Below are 20,893 nucleotides of genomic sequence, written 5' to 3'. Positions count from 1 at the left end.
CTTGAGTCTTCTTGTGATTTGTGCTTCCTTTCTCTCCTTACAAAATCAGGATTTTGGGAATTCCAAAACTGTTTTCTTTCTGAGAGATTCTTCTTATATCTCAGATTTATTTGATGCTTTCGATCAGCCACCTGTTTTGGATTTCTGTGAATGTTGGCCTTTCGTTTCGAATTATGGGCACATCATTCACTTTTTGCCGAAGAAGTATCACTAGTGGTTTGCATTGGTTCGTCCAAATGGGGTTTAGTTGATGGGTTTTGGCCATATGAACATTCCTATGTGCACATGCAAACCCTAATGCTTGGATCTAGGTTTCTCTAATTAAACATGCATTGAATCCAAGACTTCTAATGGCTAATAGAGTATAAGAACAATACAAAATCAGAGTTAGAAGCTTACCTTGAATCACTTGTTTGATCTTCTTGTTCTTGGAGATTTAGAGTCACAAATGTCACTTCTCTAATGGCTTACAAACACCAACTAGCAAGGAGGATGATTTGAGAGAGAGGAGAGAAGAGAAATTCGGCCAGGGTTTCTTTACCAAGCACAAGTGCCGATTTCCCTTGACCCATGGGGTCTATTTATACTTATAAGGCTCCTAGGGTTTCACCCTTAAACCCTAATTGGATAACTTAAGCCCTAAGCAATCCAAATCCTTTCCATGATAAGCCTTGGACGATTTTATGGCTATCCTTAGCCCTAGAAATCGTCCACCTCTTATCCTTAAAGGATTTATAGCCCAAAGTGTAACTATCAAACAATTGACAATCTATACCCCTTTATTTAATTAATCTCTTTAAGTCTCCAAATTAATTCCTAATTAATTTATGACTTATATTAATCAACTAATAATATTATTATTCGTTATATTATTCTCATAATATATTAATAATATTCTTTCTCTCATAATAAATCATCCTGTCAAGTTGCTATGGTGAAGGCAACCCAAAAGGACCATGCACAACCGGGTCAAATACTTGCCTAATATAGTTGCAGCCTTAGACACTATTCCAATAGTCTCCCACTTGGATAAGTCTAGTAACTATATGCTCAAGTACAATCCGATTTGCAATCGTAGCTCTCAAAGACGCTGTCAAACTCTGATCTAATCAATCTTGTCCTTTAGATAAGGGATCTTACAGTCATCTGTTTAGATATCATGCTGACAATTCTATGGAACTAATTTGTCTAGCATTTGGTTTCTCGATCTCCGATTTATTTGACATAGAACTTAATCGAACACATCAATTCAGTTCTGACCAGGACCGACACATAAGTCAAATCAAATCATCGAGCGGCCGAGATATCGCTTTTAGCCTCTTAGGATAAAAGTAACAGATAAACTTTGACTTATATGCATTTACTTATTCATTAATCAACTGTACACAACAATGCATTTTATAACATCAAGTTACTGATGCGGTTTCGCATTATCAATGTACAACCAATTAACAAATAACAAACCATATATCTTGGTTTTAAGACCATATGATATTATCATCTTGCGATCACCCTTTCTATCATATTCCATAAGGTGATTCCAGCAAGCGCGGGTTTGTTCCAATGCTCAAAACCAGTTCATAAGCACTCATGAACGTTGCACCAATCTTTTACTATGTCTAATACCATTTAGACAATCTACACACCAATTCATGACAATCTTCATTCATATCTACTTCCAACATATGAACGATTGTGGACAATTTGAATAATTCGATTATTCTTAATAAACTCAATTATTCTGCAAGTCAAAACATGCTAAATGAAACAATAGTTAAACAATTAACATAAGACAGTAACATTACTCATAAATAATACTCCTTTATTTAATCATCAAATGTTAATTACATTTATCTATTACATGTTTCTACTACTATCTAATCTATGCTAATATCATCCTTCAGCCCAATACTCCTAGCATGCTGCAAGTGCTTAACCCTACTCAATCCCTTCGTAAGCGGATCTGCTGGGTTATCTTCTGATGATATCCTCTTCACTACGAGTTGTCCTTCTTCCACACGATGTCTAATGAAGTGATATTTTCTGTCGATATGTCGAGATCTACCATGATCCCTTGGTTCCTTGGTCAAGGCAACCGCTCCTTCATTATCACAGAAAATTTCCATAGGCTCCTTTATGGCAGGTACAACTCCAAGATCACCGATGAAGTTCTTCAACCATATTGCCTCCTTTGACGCTTCGCTCGCTGCAATGTACTCTGACTCACACGTTGAATCAGCTATGGTTTCCTGCTTGGAACTTTTCCAAGTCACTGCTCCTCCATTCAGGGTAAAGACCCAGCCCGACTGCGAACGGTAGTTGTCCTTGTCGGTCTGAAAGCTGGCATCACTATACCCTCGTACCTTCAAGTCATCACTCCCTCCGAGGACTAAGAACCATTCCTTCGTCCTCCGAAGGTAGTTAAGGATATTCTTAACCGCAATCCAATGGGATCTACCAGGGTTCCCTTGATATCTACTAACCATGCTCAAAGCAAAGGCTACATCAGGGCGAGTACAAGTCATAGCATACATGATTGAGCCAACTGCGGAAGCGTATGGTAGTCGGCTCATTTCTGCTATTTCAGCTTCGGTACTCGGACTTTGAGTCTTACTCAATTTGGCATTACTCCGTATCGGTAATTCTCCCTTCTTCGAGTTCTCCATACCAAAACGTTTCAGTACTTTATCCAAGTAAGTGTTCTGACTAAGTCCTATTAGTCTCTTACTTCGTTCTCTCACTATCCTTATTCCTAAAATATAGGAAGCCTCTCCGAGGTCCTTCATAGCGAAGCACTTCCCGAGCCAGGACTTAACCTCCTGCAGAGTCGGGACGTCGTTTCCTATGAGTAGTATGTCATCGACATACAGAACGAGGAAGCTTACTATACTCCCACTGGCTTTGACATATACACACGATTCATCTTCGCTTCGTACAAATCCAAACTCCTTGACTTTCTCATCGAAGCAAAGACTCCATCTGCGAGACGCTTGCTTAAGTCCATAAATGGACTTCTCAAGTTTACACACTCTATTTGGATGCTTTGGATCGAAAAAACCCTCTGGCTGAGCCATGTAAACATCCTCAGCCAACTTCCCATTAAGGAAAGCGGTTTTGACATCCATTTGCCAAATCTCATAATCATGAAATGCGACAATGGCCAGCATCACTCTAATAGACTTTATCTTCGCAATTGGTGAGAAGGTCTCATCATAGTCAACTCCGGGAGTTTGAGTAAAGCCTTTCGCAACCAATCGCACCTTATATGTGTGTACGTTTCCATCCACGTCGGTCTTCTTCTTGAAGATCCATTTGCACCCAACGGTCTTACGTCCGGGCACATTATCAACCAAATTCCAAACTTTGTTATCATACATGGATTGGATCTCACTGTCCATTGCCTCTTTCCATTTTGCAGACTTCGGGCCTGCCATGGCTTCCTTATAGCTATTAGGTTCATCAAGGTTTATTAGTGTACTATCACTAATATACGTGTCCTCTTTGGTAGTAATATGAAAACCATATAACTGGGGTTGGACTCTAACTTTTTCGGAACGTCTAAGAGGTAATGACACGTCAATCGGTTCAACCGGAGTTTCCTCCTCGGGTTGAGTGCCAGCGGTAGAGGTTCCTTCATCTATCGACTCTTGAATCTCTTCAAGCTCGATTTGCCTCCCACTGTCTCCTTGGCCTAGGAGTTCTCGTTCTCGGAAAACTCCTCTCCTCGCAACAAAGTCAACATTGTCCTTCGGTCTATAGAAGAGATATCCAAAGGATTTCTGCGGGTAATCGATGAAAATACATCACTCACAATGAGGTTCAAGCTTGTCGTGAGTATCTTGTCTTACGAAAGCCTCTCAACCCCAAACCTTGATATGTGCTAATGAAGGAGATTTCCCCATCCACATCTCATGAGGTGTTTTGGCAACCTTCATAGTAGGGACTCGGTTAAGGATATGGGCGGCAGTCTCTAAGGCATACCCCTAAAAAGAGATAGATAGTGAAGCACGACTCATCATAGAGCGAACCATGTCCAACAAGGTTCGATTACGCCTTTCTGCCACACCATTCAACAGCGGTGTCCTAGGTGGCTTCAATTATGAAACTATTCCACACTCCTTGAGATAATCGTGGAATTCAAGACTTAGGTACTCTCCTCCTCGATCGGATCGAAACATCTTGATTTTCCTGCCCAATTGATTCTCCACTTCATTCTTGAACTCCTTGAACTTTTCAAAAGTTTCTGACTTTTGCTTGATTAAATAGATATACCCATATCTACTATAGTCATCGGTAAAAGTCAGATAGAAGTGGTTTCCATCCTTCGTGGTCGATTTAAATGGTCCACACACATCGGTATGTATGAGGTCCAATAGACCCTCACCCCTTTCGCACGTACCAGCGAAGGGTGACTTAGTCATCTTTCCAAGCAAACAAGACTCGCATGTGTCATCTTCCCTAAGGTCGAATGACTCCAACACTCCATCCTTTTAGAGCTGGGCTATGCGTTTCTTGTTGACATGTCAAAGACGACAATGCCACAAGGATGCTTTATCCATACTATTGGAAGAATCCATGCATAAAACATCATTTCCTAAGTTATCAACAATCATAACAGTTTCATAAATTCCATTACACGGAATTGCTTCAAAATAAAAGACACCATTTAGATAAGCCTAAATAGAACCATTCTCATTATTAAAAGAAAATCTAAAACCTTGTCTAAACAAACCATGAAATGAAATGATCTTTCTTGCCATTTCTGGCGAATAGAAACAATTGATCAAATCTAAACATAAACCATTCCTAAGCACTAAATAATTCACTCCAATCTTGGTCACAGGCGACAATCTTCTGTTCCCCATGATTAGATTTATTCTTCCATGCTCCACATCCCTATTTCTTCTTAGTCCCTGCAATTCAGAACAAATGTGGTAACCACAACCGGTATCAAGGACCCAAGAAATAGCATGAGATGAATCATTAGATTTAATTGTATATATACCTGCGAAATACGGCTTGATCTTTCCTTCCCTTATGGCTTGCAGGTAGTCTGGGCAGCTTCTCTTCCAATGCCCTCTTTTATGGAAATGATGGCACTCTGCCTCCTTAGGGTTAGGGTTAGGCTTTGCCGGATCAACTTTGGTCCCACTAGAGGAGGAACCATCTCGGGAATTTCCCTTGCGATGGCTCTTAGACGGAGCCTTCCTCTTCTTGCCTCTTCCTTGCCCAATGGCCAAAACAGGAGCAGTGGGTGGATTGGGAGTGGGTGCAACAGACTTGTCCTTTAGGTTGCTTTCAGCAACCCTAAGGAGACCTTGGAGCTTGCTTAGGGTGACCTCTTCCTTGTTCATATGATAGGTCATCCTAAATTTATTGTAACACGGAGGCAAAGAATGAAGCACCATGTCGATCGCCAAGTCTTCCCCAAAGTCAACATTCAACTTGTGAAGACGATCGACATACCTTTGCATCTTTTTGCAGGTGCACGGTAAGAGATTCTCCATGACCCATTTTGGCGGAAATCATGTTAGTAAAAATCTCATAATGCTCTTGCCTTGCGTTTTGGTGGTATCTCTCCAACAAGTATTGGTGCATTTCGTACGGATACATGTCCTCATAGGACTTTTGGAATTCGGCATTCATGGTGGCTATCATGATGCAATGTACCTTCGTAGCATCACGTTCATGAGTTTCAAAAGCGATCATTTCAGCCGGAGTAGCGATTTCTGGGTTGATTTTCTCGAGCTTCTCATCGAGGAAATACTCCATATCCTCGTAGCGAGTAATTGTGCGAATGTATCTTATCCATTCACTAAAGTTCGTCCCATCGAAAGTCACATTTTGACAAAGGCTCATCAATGTGAATGAACTAGCAGCAGCGTTGTTCGCGTTCGACATCTTGAATAGAAAGGAAGAAAAATTAGGGCTAGGATCCAACAACAATATTTACATATTAGAAAAGGGATACCATAATCTAACATGCAAACAATTTGAAGGTAAGTGAATGACGATTCACTAATTCTCCATCATGAAAACATAACTTTAAGTTCTAAATGCATTGAGAATTCCTAGGTTTGGATAAGATTCATCGAAACTTTTCAATGGCATGTTTAAATCTCGATATGCCCCTCTAGTTTGTGACTGGGATACCGAGGATCACAAAGCGGGTGTGAATTACCATGCAAATTCACATGTTGCCTTCATTGTAACGATCACCTATTCGATGTGCCGGTAAACCACACACGCTCCATCGAACTATGATAAACAATGAATCACCCTTTGCCACCTTTGCTTAGAACCATATAGTGTGCCGGTAAACCACACACGCTCCACTAACTTCTTAGCAAGGGTGCAAAGTGCAATTTCATGGGATTGCATCAATTCACTTTTCCTAAAGTAACTAAGATTGAGAATTTTATAAAATAGTTTAGTTACTTTATATGTTCATTATACTTATTAATGAGGAGAGAGAGTTACCCTATCCTACACGTTCAGCTAACGACCCTCCACCGGTCAAGCAAGCGGTGGGTGTGAGTGTACACCTATTAAGCGCCATTTTATAGGAAGCAACCTTATACCCACCTTATAGACCGGCTTCGTGAATGAGGCCTACTAACGGTAAGACTAGCATTTTAATTATACATATATATATATATATATATATATATATATATATATATATTAATCTTGTAATATTATATTAGTATAGGGTTGAATTTTAAACTTGTAAAAATTCTAGGGATTGAAATTTAAATTGTCTAAATTAAACCTTTAATTACAAAACATAAATTTCAAAACTTGAGCGCAAGTTTTAAACCTTTTAAAACATGGGGGATCAAATAACAAATAATCTAAATTAACAATTAACCACATAATTATCCATATTTGATTTATTTAACGATTTCTTGCAAAACAATTTACCAATTAAATTAAAATAATTAATCAATTATCACATAAGGAAATAAATATTTTATTAATTGAAAAATATCTTCAATTAGGTCAAGAATATACTCATATATATCATAAAATCGGATATATATTGATCTAATATGATTAGGCAAGTATCACAAAGATAAATAGTAAGAAATCCTGAAGTTTCCCTTTTTTGACACTCGAACTCGCCGAGTACCCAGATGGACTCGCCGAGTTGAGCCTACTCGCCGAGTACCACCATGGGACTCGCCGAGTTCATCAGGAAGAGGACAAAAAAACGATTTTTTAAGCAACAAACAAGCAATCAATGCATGTATTCAATAGAGACCAATCTAGGCTCTGATACCACTGATGGGTTTTGCCATATGAACATTCCTATGTGCACATGCAAACCCGACTGCTTGGATCTAGGTTTCTCTAATTAAACAAGAATTGAATCCAAGACTTCTAATGGCTAATAGAGTATAAGAACAATACAAAATCAGAGTTAGAAGCTTACCTTGAATCACTTGTTTGATCTTCTTGTTCTTGGAGCTTTAGAGTCACAAATGTCACTCCTCTAATGGCTTACAAACACCAACTAGCAAGGAGGATGATTTGAGAGAGAGGAGGGAAGAGAAATTCGGCCAGGGTTTCTTTACCAAGCACAGGTGCCGATTTCCCTTGACCCTTGGGGTCTATTTATACTTGTAAGGCTCCTAGGGTTTCACCCTTAAATCCTAATAGGATAACTTAAGCCCTAAGCAATCCAAATCCTTTCCATGATAAGCCTTGGAAGATTTTATGGCTATCCTTAGCCCTAGAAATCGTCCACCTCTTATCCTTAAAGGATTTATAGCCCAAAGTGTAACTATCAAACAATTGACAGTTTATACCCCTTTATTTAATTAATCTCTTTAAGTCACCAAATTAATTCCTAATTAATTTATGACTTATATTAATCAAATAATAATATTATTATTCTTTATATTATTCTCATAATATATTAATAATATTCTTTCTCTCATAATAAATCATCCTGTCAAGTTGCTATGGTGAAGGCAACCCAAAAGGACCATGCACAACCTGGTCAAATACTTGCCTAATATAGTTGCAGCCTTAGACACTATTCCAACATTAGTTCCACTTGTGCTTGGCACATCATACTTTGTAGGCTCATTTAGTGGTTCAGGTATGTATCTACCTTTTACTCTCCATGAAGTTTTCTGAGAAAGACCCTTCGTCTCATCTGCATTGTCTATTGCGGCCGACCAGAGGAATTCATCACATCCTCCATGTAGCACCTGGTTCTTGGTATGTGTTCTGTTATTAAATCTTCCTTATTTTTGCATTTTTGGCCTTGGACTCGGAGAGTCGAAGGACTAACTCGCCGAGTAGAAGCGGGATGAGGCGCGGGGTTTAAGTCGCGGACTCGGCGAGTCGAGTCTCGGACTCGTCGAGTAGCCGCTCTTTGGGCAAAAACCCTAATCCAGGGGTTTGCACCCTATTTAAACGACCTTTTGCAGCCTCCTTTTCCCCCTTTATGCTCCCAAACACTCCTCATAGCAAACCCTAGCCGTTTTTGTGAAGATCTAAGGCTTTTTGAGTGATTCTTGTGAGTTTTGGTCTCAAGGAAGAAGGAAGAGCATAGAAGGATCAAGTGGGGACTGAAGGATTCGAGTTTGGTTCATCATTTTGCAGTCTTTGGAAGGTATAACGTCTGAACCTTGCTCATTCTTCTTTTAGATCCCTCTTTAGGGTGATTTAGGGATTTTATAAGCCATTTTTAGTGGCCAACCATGTTTGCCAACATGGTTGGGGGTTTGGGATTCGATATTTGTAGCCGGGGGATGTTGTGTTTGCCCTCACAATTTGGCGTCATTACCTCTATGGGGTTCGTTGTACGATTTAGACAGACCACAAGAGTTTGAGCTATCTCATGGACCAGCCAAATCTGAATATGAGGCAGTGTCGGTGACTTGATGTGGTGAAGGATTATGATTGTGAGATCCTCTACCATCCGGGGAAGGCCAATGTCATGGCCAATGCGCTTAGCTGCAAGGCAGCGCCGATCAGGGATATCTGTCTGACGATGATACTGGTGACTCCGCTTCTGGAGCGGATCTGAGAGGCTCAGCAAGAGGCCATGAAGGAGGAACATCAGAAGAGTGAGCGGATTGTGGGGCAGGTTACCTCTTTCGATTATGATAGTCGGGGTTTATTGACTTTTCACCGTAGGGTGTGGGTCCCTTATCATGGAGAAGTGCGCTAGGTCCTGATGGAGGAGGCGCACAAATCCCGATTCTCCATTCATCCCGGGGCGACGAAGATGTATAGGGATTTTTGTCTCGACTATTGGTGGTCCTGCATGAAACAGGATGTGGCATGGTACGTGGAGCGGTGCTTGACCTGCAGGAAGGTCAAGGCCGAGCATCAGAGACCACACGGCAAGATGAAGTCGTTGGATATCCCGCTATGCAAATGGGAGGATATTACAACGGATTTTATCACGAAACTTCCCAGGACCGCGCGGGGGATGGATTCGATATCGGTCATCGTGGATCGATTGACCAAGAGCGCCCACTTTATTTCGATTCAAGAGAGAATCTCGGCCGAGAAATTGGCCGATATCTATATCAGGGAGGTGGTGGTGCGGCATGTAGTGCCAGTTTTGGTGATTTCGGACAGAGACGTGCGGTTTACTTCCAGGTTTTGGAAGAGGTTTCATGAAGAGCTGGGTACTCGTCTGTATTTTAGCACCATTTTTCACCCGCAGACGGATGGCCGGAGCGAGCGGACCATCCATACTCTGGAGGATATGCAGCGGGCATGCGTTTTAGACTTTGGAGGTAGTTGGGATACCTACCTCCCATTGGCGGAGTTCTCGTATAATAACAACTATCATGTAAGTATCGACTGTCCTCCCTTCGAGATGTTGTATGAGAGGAGGTGCAGGACCCCGATATGTTGGGGCGAGGTTGGCCAGAGAGTCATGGGGAGCACCGAAGTAGTGCTCAAGATGACGGAAAAGATTCAGCAGGTCCGGAGCAGACTTCAGACTGCTCAGAGTCGACAGAAAAGTTATGCCAACAAGCCCCGATCAGACCTGGAATTCCAGGTCAGGGATATGGTTCTCCTGAAGGTGTCGCCATGGAAGGGCGTCATCCGATTCAGGAAACGGGGAAAGTTGGGCCCCAGGTATATCGAACCGTTCAGGGTTGTAGCCCGGGTGGGCTAGGTGGCGTACCGGCTGGATCTGCCAGCCGAGCTTAGTCAGATCCACAACACTTTCCACGTTTCTCAGCTGCAGAAGTGACTAGTGGACGATATGGAGGTGGTACCCTTGGGGGAAATTCAGGTTGATGGCAGCCTGAATTACATCGAGCGGCCTGTGGCGATCCTTGACTGGAAGTCGAAGGATCTGAGGAACAAAAGAGTAGAAATCATGAAGGTGCAGTGGCAGCACCGGAAGGGGTCAGAGTGGACTTGGGAGCCAGTGGATGAGATGATGGAGCACTACGCCGAGCTGTTTCAGGATCGAGCGGCAGACTTCGAGGACGGAGTCTAAAATAAGTGGGGGAGATTTGTAGCACCTGGTTCTTGGTATGTGTTTTGTTATTAAATCTTCCTTATTTTTGCATTTTTGGCCTTGGACTCGGCGAGTCGAAGGACTGACTCGCCGAGTAGATGCGGGATGAGGCGCGAGGTTTAAGTCGCGGACTCGGCGAGTAGCCGCTGTTTGCGCAAAAACCCTAATCCAAGGGTTTGCAACCTATTTAAATGACCATTTGCAGCCTCCTTTCTCCCTTTATGCTCCCAAACACTCCGCATAGCAAACCATAGCCGTTTTTTGTGAAGATCTAAGGCTTTTTGAGTGATTCTTGTGAGTTTTGGTCTCAAGGAAGAAGGAAGAGCATAGAAGGATCAAGAGGGGACCGAAGGATTCGAGTTTGGTTCATCATTTGTAGTCTTTGGAAGGTATAAAGTCTGAACCTTGCTCATTCTTTTGTTAGATCCCTCTTTGGGGTGATTTAGGGCTTTTATAAGCCATTACGGCCCATGGACCAATTCTAGGGGGTATACGGTCGTAAACTCCTATTTCCTTGGTTTAATTGATGTTTAATGCCTTTACTACAATGGGGGTTGCTTCTAGACATTTTCCAAGGCCATAGGAGGTGTTTGAGGGCATTTCTAACACCTTAAAAGGTGTTCACGGCCTTTGAAGAGGGGTTTACAGTCCAAGAGTGTTCCTGGGCCGCAAACTCATGTTTACTCTCCATATCATTAAGGTTTTGGTGTTCTAAGCTCGAAGGTGTAAGTCCACAAGTCATATCTAATCCCTACGGGTAGTTTAGAGGAGTTTTGGGGCTTAAAAACCCCACTTAAGGGTGTTCACGGTCCAAGAGTGTTCTTGGGCCGTAAACACATAATCTTGCCCCTAATTGATGTCTCAAACACAAATTTGCATGTTAACTAAGCTATACAACAAGTTAGGATAGATTATTTACTAGTTTGGGGCTTGAAACGGGTGTTTTTGGCTCGAAAAAAAGTTGTAGAGAAAGAGTGTAGAGAGAGGGTCAAAAAGTTTCTATGGAGTCCACTCACCCTTATATATGGTTTTGAGTTGGGGCTCAGTGGAAATCTACCCGATATTGACGTTAAACGGGGCTTTTGGTCGCACCCGATTAAACGGTCGTATTTTGACTTGGTTGAAACTAAAACTTTCCAAGTGATTAATGTGGGTGTTTCTAATTTGTTTCAACGCTTACTAAGTCATTTAAAAATCCCAAAATTAATTAACTAGTCCAAAGGTTAACGAACAGTTTAATAAAGCGAGGCTTATTAACGGAAGAAGGGGTTAAAAATGACGGAATAAATTTCGGGTTGTCACATCATCCCCCCGTTAGAGGGAATTTCGTGCCGAAATTCAAGTTTAGGCAAGGAAGTAATCATGAACAATCGGGTAGAGGTATGAGGGCACTTCCTGTTTGGTTGGTCATCGCGCTCCCAAGTGAACTCTGTCCTTTGCTTGGCGTTCTAACAAACCTTCACTTACGGGATGCGTATTCTGTCTCGTGCCGTTAGCGATTCCTACAGGTTCGTCTACGAAGTTAGGGTTCCCAATGGTTTCTATCAAGATGAGTGGGATACAAAGAGTCACGCCGGGCAAACACTTATCAAGTCTAAGAAGTGGATTGATCTGTGGTGAAACTTGTGGAATATCCGAAAGTAGTAGTGGTCTGACGAGGGTTGGACCAATCTCCGTAAAGAATCTCGGATGGTCCTAAGCTCTCGGAAGGGTAGAGCTTTTCAGTACTTAGAACATAGTGTACTTCTATGGCGAGATCGTCACTGGCGTGATCATCATTCCGAAGTTCCAAACGTTCTCTTTCATACTGGGAGTGTAGTCCATCTGGTTGGTTCTTAGAAATCTCGGGTTGTCCTTGGATTCGTGTTTCTATTGTTGATTGGCTCTCCGAGGTTTTCTAGATCATCGGATGGATTGCGTGTCTACGGGTATCTGTTTGCTGTAGAGTGTCTATCTCAATCTTGTGCAAATGAACCTGCTTTTCTGATTCTGGAGATATTTCTAACGGAAACCCTCAGGGTCGGGGAGATAGGGTTTCACCAGACGTGTGTTGGACTATCTCGGGAGGTGGTTCTACTATTTCTGTGCGAGATAGTATTCGTGGAACACCTAGTAGTCCAATGAATCTCTAAGATATTCCCTATTCTCTAAGGCGTTGGTTTATTTTTGTGCGGAAAGCGCGTGCTCTTGTATAACCCATCGACTAACACCTAGACTAGTGTCAAGTCTATAATCTCTTCAGGATCTGGGTTATAAGGTTTAACGCAACCTACTCTCGTACTTTATTCAAGTATTCTTGGCTACTGAGGTTATCCTGTGGTTCTCGGTATTCTAGTGTTCACTTCAGAGAATGCAGTCTATCGTCTACAGGGCGACGGTGATTTCCTCCATGCGAGAGGGCGGAGGGTCATGGGCACTACTCATCAGTAACAGGGTGGATAAAGTGCCTGAGTAGTGCGGATATCTTCTGCAACTACTCTCCTGAAGGTTCTGAGTTTTCTCGGTCTAGGTCAAATCTAGTGAGTATAGGGTTCCATCACTCGGAACTTTAATCTCCTTATCCACTCTTCTCAGAGTTTAACTTATCGTAGCTTCCAGGGATACGGGATATCCGCTGAGATGCCTATTTCTGGGAATTAAGCGTGAGTGGATGGTCGTAGTCAATATACTTGACTCTTACGACTCAGATTTCCTTACCAACCGTGGGTGTTAGCTACTGTGTTGGCTTAACTAGGATGACAACAAACTTCGGATTTGCGGTCACTATAGTAGCTCAACTCGCAGGGGTCCTCTTGACTCTAGCTCCCATTCTGTGGGATAGGATGAAGGGTTTTGCTATGAGGTTTGTGGTAGAGCTCATACTCGGCTTAACCACTAATACTTGGTGTATGCAAGCCGTATATAATTGAGGTCGGAAGGATGTTCAGTTGTGCGACTCCACCCCATACCCACAACCCAACGAGGAACAAGGAGTAAGGAGGAAGCACACATCTTAAATCTTTTTTATCTCGATTATATACCACCCTTATGCATATACTCAGTTATAGTGGTTAGTCCCATGAGTTCTATCCTCTGGGTTCACGAACCTGATTTGCGAGGTGCGAAGGGTCTTTCTGGGTTTCTACGGTGTCTGCTTCGGGTGGTTATCGTCTTCTGGAATGCCTGCAGTGCCTTTCGCTTCGGTTTCTATCTGTCTAATAAGGGTTGGTTAACAGCGCGCGATACCCTTCTCTTGGGTACTTCGTAAGGTTTGAAATAAGAGTGACGATTGACGGATCGCATTAGTCTTTATTATTTTATTTTTTTTAGGTTCGGAAGAACCTTCATTTGCTGAAATGGCTATGGAGAAAGTTCTTTTTACACAACACTAAGGATTTACACATGGTTGCACGAAGTCGAATCATAATTGATAGAGGCGTCGAAGTTGGCACACTTCGACATGATATAGAATGAGGGTCGATAGAGTCCTGTACCGAACGGGCACACTAGTTCTAGGCGTCTCAGGTTTTGTCCCGTGTATCACTATCGTGGATACTTGGACCGATAGAGTCGACGCGGAACTGTAGAGGGTCCTGAGTGTTTCTGAGTAGAGTACCTTTTTATGAATGGATTTTCACAAGACATTTCTATAATCGTCAAACATATACTAGTCATGTATAATTAAGTGGGGAGGACTGTTAACTGAGTGACTCTGCCCTAAATCCACAACCAAACAAGGAACAGGAAATGAGGCGGCATTCACTTACTCTAGGTCTATCCATCTCAATTATACATGGGCGTAACATATATACTCAGCCACTATAGTTTTACCTGATGAAAATTTTAAATTTTATAACAGTGCTGCGACTTTCGCCTTAACGGGGAAGTAATTACATTTAGAATTAGTCTTTTAATGTTTTCGGTTAGTTATCTGAGATTGAGAGACGTACCAAAATCTACTTGGTTCCTTGATGCTTCTCCCTAAGCAGTAGATTCATACTCCTCCTGTGTCCTTGTCGTTTCCTTCAGTTGGGCTGTCCCTTTTGAAGTGTCCAATCTCACCACATAGACGACAAACTGGATTGGCCGCCACATTGGTGGTTGATGTAATGAACTAAACCGGGGCTTTGCAGGTACGAGAGGTGTGCCCCTTCCTGTTGCACCTAGCACAGAAGAGTTCCCGGAATATACCATGATGGTGGTAACTACACTTGCTGCAGTGGGGAAGGCTTCCTAGGTATGGTCTCCTCGAAATCGGAATGGAAGGGCTGGCAGGGGGATTCACTATTTCATCTCGTTGCCCTTCGGAAGGTCCTTGAGCCGAGGTACTTCCCTCCTCGATCTTGAGTTTTTTCTTCAGTGGATTTAGTTGAGGTTCTTGGGTGGCTGGGTATACAGAGGTTGGTTGCTGCTCTCCATTACTTAGATCGGAATTCCCGATAGGGCTCTTGCTAACATTGGCATTGTTAGCATTCAGTTGAGCCATGACAGCTGCTACGGCTGCCGAGACTGCAGCTTGGAATGTAGCCTCAATGAATAGGAGAGTCGGTTTCTTGCCGGTGGATGGGTTACGCTTCCTCGGAGGCATGGTTTTCCCTACACGGAAAGGAACATAAGCTGATAAGAGACGATGGTTAACCCTGGATGTATCAATCCTTACTATATTAGGCATAAATTTTTCCCGTGCTTCGGATACTGGATGACTGAGTGTCGACCTACATCCCTATGATGTAGTCCAACTATTCACGGTAAGAGTATGAGTGTCAGAAAAAGCAAAAAGATGGGATTCGTTCCTACTAAGTTACCTTTATATTGGGAAAGGTTTCACTCTCTGGCTTGGAAAGATTTGAGAACAGTTCGGAACGAAGGCCGCGGGAAGAAAGGCTCATGAAGACTTATGGCTAAACACTCTCAATAGAGGTGTGGGGATCCGCTCTAATCGTATTACTTTCAACGGGAAAAAGGCGATTTACCTAACACATAGCGTGAGTAGTGTAATCATTAACTCACTAAATTGCATTATTTTATGAATGTATGATATGGGCATATTTAGTTATAAAATTCATGCATGATCATAATACTTAATGTTAATTTTATCTCAAATAATGAACCAAAGGTGCTTAATTAGTTTATAATTTCATTTTTCAGCAACAATTACATGCTCGGATGGAAAAGGAAGCGGAACTAGCGATTGGAAGCTTGGATCTTGGATTTTGAAGAAAGAAGGATGTTGCTGGACAGATTGACCCCTCGTCAGTGTTTTGGCCATATCTCATGAACCGTAACTTTGATTGACAAGATTCAAAATGTTCTGAAAACAAGACACAATTTCTGACGACTTTCGTGTTTTGAGAAAATGTTCATTCCAAACGGACTGGGCGATTAGGCCATCAACTCGACGAGTTGGTCAGAATTTTCGTGATTCTTGACTTTGCCTTGCTGTACACGGGATTTTCAGTGATGAATTCGGCGAGTAGGTCACTGAACTCGCCGAGTAGCCATGTTTTCAGAATATATATATATATATATATATATATATATATATATATATATATATATATATATATATATATATATATATATGTATGTATATATATAGAAATGCTTCTCATTTGAACCCTAACGAATGGGGGAAGTTTAGGACGAATTTTAGAGGCCAGAAGGGTTCTTAGAAGCTGTGGTTTTCAAGATTTCAACTTAGATATCAATTTGGAAGAAGATCAAAGGCAATAACACAATACTTTTATCTTAATATTTTGCATAAACCATGTTTCAATCATTAGATTATGTTTTTAGTTTGTTATTTGTTGTAGATATGAGATAAAAACTCATAACTTCTGTTTAGGATAGATGATTTTGTGATTATAGTTTGATTTATGGTAGGATTGATTTAATATTGGTGATTTTGTATTCTAGCTTGTTAAAGAACCTTATGTGTGAATGATAACTATTTTTTTGTTAATAGGAAGATAATTGAGCTGCATGAACATCTCTTAGTTGTTAACCTCATATGTTTATGTGACCACTTTATCATATGTCTAGGATTAATGAACATGAAGCTAGAATTAATAAGAAAAATAGGTAAATTCATGTGTAAGCTTGTGTGATGACCATCAACAAGAGGTTAACTAAAGGACCAAATTAGTTAACCATTACAAGTCTAAATTGACACGAATAAATAACCTAGTGAATTGAATTAAATTAGACAAGTGGCCACTGTTTGAGTTAGTTTGTTCTCTAAGGATTAGTGCAGGGAACGTGAATCTAATCACTTGAATCGGTAGCCAATAGAAGAATTAATCCATTGCACTATTACCATAATATCAACCATAGGATCAATTGAGTTGAACTAAACAGAAGTCCCCTTTATTATTGAATTTAGTTGATTTTTATTTGCTTAACTCTTAGTTTCTTAGTTTAAGTTTTAGTTAATTGTTTAAGTTTCTAGTCTTGCAAAACTAGAGAAACCCCCTTTCTATTACTTGTTTTATTTAGATAATATTAGCATTTCTTTTAATTGTTTACCGTTCCCTGTGTTCGATACCCTACTTACCTGAACTAAACTGCTAATCGATAGGTACACTTTAGTTTCTTAGTTTAAATTTTAGTTAATTATTTAAGTTTCTAGTCTTGCAAAACTAGAGAAAACCCATTTTCTATTACTTGTTTTATTTAGATAATATTAGCATTTATTTTAATTGTTTACCGTTCCCTGTGTTCGATACCCTACTTGCTTGAAGTATATTACTAATCGATCTGTACATTGCCTTTTGTGTGTTTATTTTGTGTCTAAGTTAGTAGGATTAAAACTAGTTTGTTTCACACACATCAAGTTTTTGGCGTTGTTGTCGGGGTTTGAATTGAAGGAACCAACCCGTGGTTTGACCATTACCACAACATGGTCCCCTGTAGTTCCGGTTTGTGTTTCGAAGCATGGGGTGACGATTCCATCTTTGGAGAAAGTTCTGAAGCGCGATCTATTTTTTATTAGTATCCAACCGGTTCCAACCCTTATCAAGATTCTTGGGCTTTATAAAATCAAGCTCGTTTGGCCAATTTTTGAAGAAAAGAGCCAAATTTTACAAATTGGTCAAAAGAAAATATTTAATGCAATGGATGGAATGACATTGATTTTATTAGAAGTTTATTAAATTGGGAGTCCAGCTAAAGACTCGCACAAAAAGAAGCGCTTGCGGGAGGCAACCCGTCATTAGAGTTTGCTTTTCTTTTTCTTTTTAAACTTCTAGTATTTAGGGATAATTTAGGATTTTTATTATGATTTATTTTTATTATTACTTGGTATTTGTTTTTGATCTTTTCAGAAGCTAGGGTGATATTAGAGGAATTCTTAAAGCGTGAGGGAATTAAAGTGAGCGGTCGAGTCGTTTACGAGAAGATTAGAAGATTTTGAGCGATATGTTGAGTCCGATGTTTATATTTGATTAAAAAGAGTCTCATCCCTGAAGAAAATGAGCAGTTGTATCACCTTGATACTCTCCTTGAACAAAAAATTAAAGCTGAAGCAGAAAGAAGAAAAGACCTTATCAGAGTCAAGAACTCGTCGAGTGCATAATACTAACTCGACGAGTCCAAGCAAAAAATCACGATTTCTGCAAGTATAGCGATTCAACTTGGCGAGTCTCCACATAAAACTCGGCGAGTTACTCATTCTTTTTATATTTGAGTTAACGATTTGATTCCATTTGACGCTGGCATTGTCTATATTTTTGAAGACATTTTCCGAGCGTTTCCAAGATGCTTTTTCCCACATATTGAGAGTTGTCAACCACACGAGATTTGACACCCAAGGCATGGATGCGCTGTTCCCATGCAAAAGTCAGCTGAAGTTGGAGCTTTACATGAAGAAGATTAACCTCGCGACTACTATCCCAGGGGAGTTTGTTCCAATTCCCTCTTTATTTTATTATTCTTTATTATGCATTATATGCAATGGGGACATTGCATAAATTAAGTGTGGGGTAGGGGGTTGGTTAAATTAGTTAAAATTTTAGTTAATTTATGATAAATTTTGAAAATTTAGCATTAAAATTGCTAGGGCTAATTTAGAAAATTTTGGTAAAGCAATTAGGATTCTATGCTAGTGTTAAGTTTGATGATTGCATGAAAACCCAAATGTTTAGTTGAGCCTATATACGTTCTAGTGCATTTGTGTCTTCCTTATTCTAGTGAAATCATGGGACAAAAACACGACCTCGCTTAGTTCGAAGGATGCAATATGTTTAGCATCGTGTACCAGAAATGTATCCAGGAAAATTATTATCGTTAACCAATAAAAGTTGAAGTTGAGCGCCCCTGCTTAAGCATGTAGGTTTTGAGTGAAAAAAAGTGAGGTACATGTAAAAAAAGAGAATTACAAGAAAAGTTGTAAGAATTTTGGAGAAATCAAAGTGAAGATCAAAAAATAAAAATTCAGAAGATTCAAAAAGTTGAAGATACCAAAAATCAAACAACAAGGTGGTGAATTCAAATTAAAGATCAAATGTCAAAGAAGTGAAGAATTCCAAAGAGCTCCAATGTGGTATCATAAATTGTAACTGTCTAGATTAGGTACGCTTGGGTTGCTCAACCAAAAATATGTTGAGTTTAGGAGGTTTTCTGCGGATGGATTCGGAGGGATGCATAAAATGAGCATTGTTCGGAAAAGGTGGGCGAGTGTTTATGAGGATTATGAGTATTTAGAGTATGGGGGTTCCTTAGGAAAAACTTTAGACACAAATGCATGCGTTGCGGTATTGGAATAATTGATAGGTTCAATTGGGATTGTCTTATGTAATATTAGTGTACAAAAATTCAGTTTTGCTTGGGGGCAAGCAAAAGTCAAGTGTGGGGTATTTTGATATGGGCATATTTAGTTATAAAATTCATGCATGATCTTAATACTTTATGTTAATTTTGTCTCAAATAATGAACCAAAGGAGATTAATTAGTTTATAATTTCATTTTTCAGCAACAATTACATGCTCAGATGGAAAAGGAAGCGGAACTAGCGATTGGAAGCTTGGATCTTGGATTTTGAAGAAAGAAGGATGTTGTTGGACAGCTTGACCCCTCGTCAGTGTTTTTGCCATATCTCATGAACCGTAACTTCGATTGACGAGATTCAAAATGTTCTGAAAAAATGACACAATTTCGGACGACTTTCGTGTTTTGAGAGAATGTTGATTCCAAACGGACTTGGCAAGTAGGCCATTAACTCGACGAGTTGGTCAGAAGTTTCGCGATTCTTGACTTTGCCTTGACGTACACGGGATTTTAACTGACGAATACAACGAGTAGGTCACTGGACTCGCCGAGTAGCCCCTGTTTTCAGAATATATATATAGAAATGCTTCTCATTCGAACCCTAACGAATGGGGGAAGTTTAGGACGATTTTTGGAGGCCAGAAGGGTTCTTAGAAGCTGTGGTTTTCGAGATTTCAACTTAGATATCAATTTGCAAGAAGATCAAAGGCAATAACACACTACTTTTATCTTAATATTTTGCATAAACCATGTTTCAAGCATTAGATTATGTTTTTAGTTTGTTATTTGTTGATATGAGCTAAAAGCTCATAACTTCTATTTAGGATAGATGATTTTGTGATTATGGTTTGATTTATGGTAGGATTGATTTAATATTGGTGATTTTGTATTCTAGCTTGTTAAAGAACCTTATGTGTGAATGATAACTATTTTTTTGTTAATAGGAAGATAATTGAGCTGCATGAACATTTCTTAGTTGTTAACCTCATATGTTTATGTGACCACTTTATCATATGTCTAGGATTAATGAACATGAAACTAGAATTAATAAGAAAAATAGGTAAATTCATGTGTGAGCTTGTGTGATGATCATCAACAAGAGGTTAACTAAAGGACCAAATTAGTTAACCATTACAAGTCTAAATTAACCCGAATAAATAACCTAGTGAATTGAATTAAATTAGACAACTGGCCACTGTTTGAGTTAGTTTGTTCTCTAAGGATTAGTGCAGCGAACGTGAATCTAATCACGTCAATCGGTAGCCAATAAAAGAACTAATCCATTGCACTATTACCATAATATCAACCATAGGATCAATTGAGTTGAACTAAACAGAAGTTCCGTTAGTTATTAAATTTAGTTGAATCTCTGTTTATCTAGTTCTTAGTTTCTTAGTTTAAATTTTAGTTAATTATTTAAGTTTCTAGTCTTGCAAAACTAGAGAACACCCATTTTCTATTACTTGTTTTATTTAGATAATATTAGCATTTATTTTAATTGTTTACCGTTCCCTGTGTTCGATACCCTACTTGCTTGAACTATATTACTAATCGATAGGTACACTGCCTTTCGTGTGTTTATTTTGTGTCTAAGTTAGTAGGATTAAAACTAGTTTGTTTCACACACATCGATGTATTAGCACGACT

This window comes from Lactuca serriola, chromosome 8 (genome assembly GCF_051521515.1).
Source record: "Lactuca serriola cultivar US96UC23 chromosome 8, Lser_US96UC23_V15, whole genome shotgun sequence".
Classification (NCBI taxonomy): Eukaryota; Viridiplantae; Streptophyta; class Magnoliopsida; order Asterales; family Asteraceae; genus Lactuca; species Lactuca serriola.
This window is presented reverse-complemented; position numbering follows the sequence as displayed.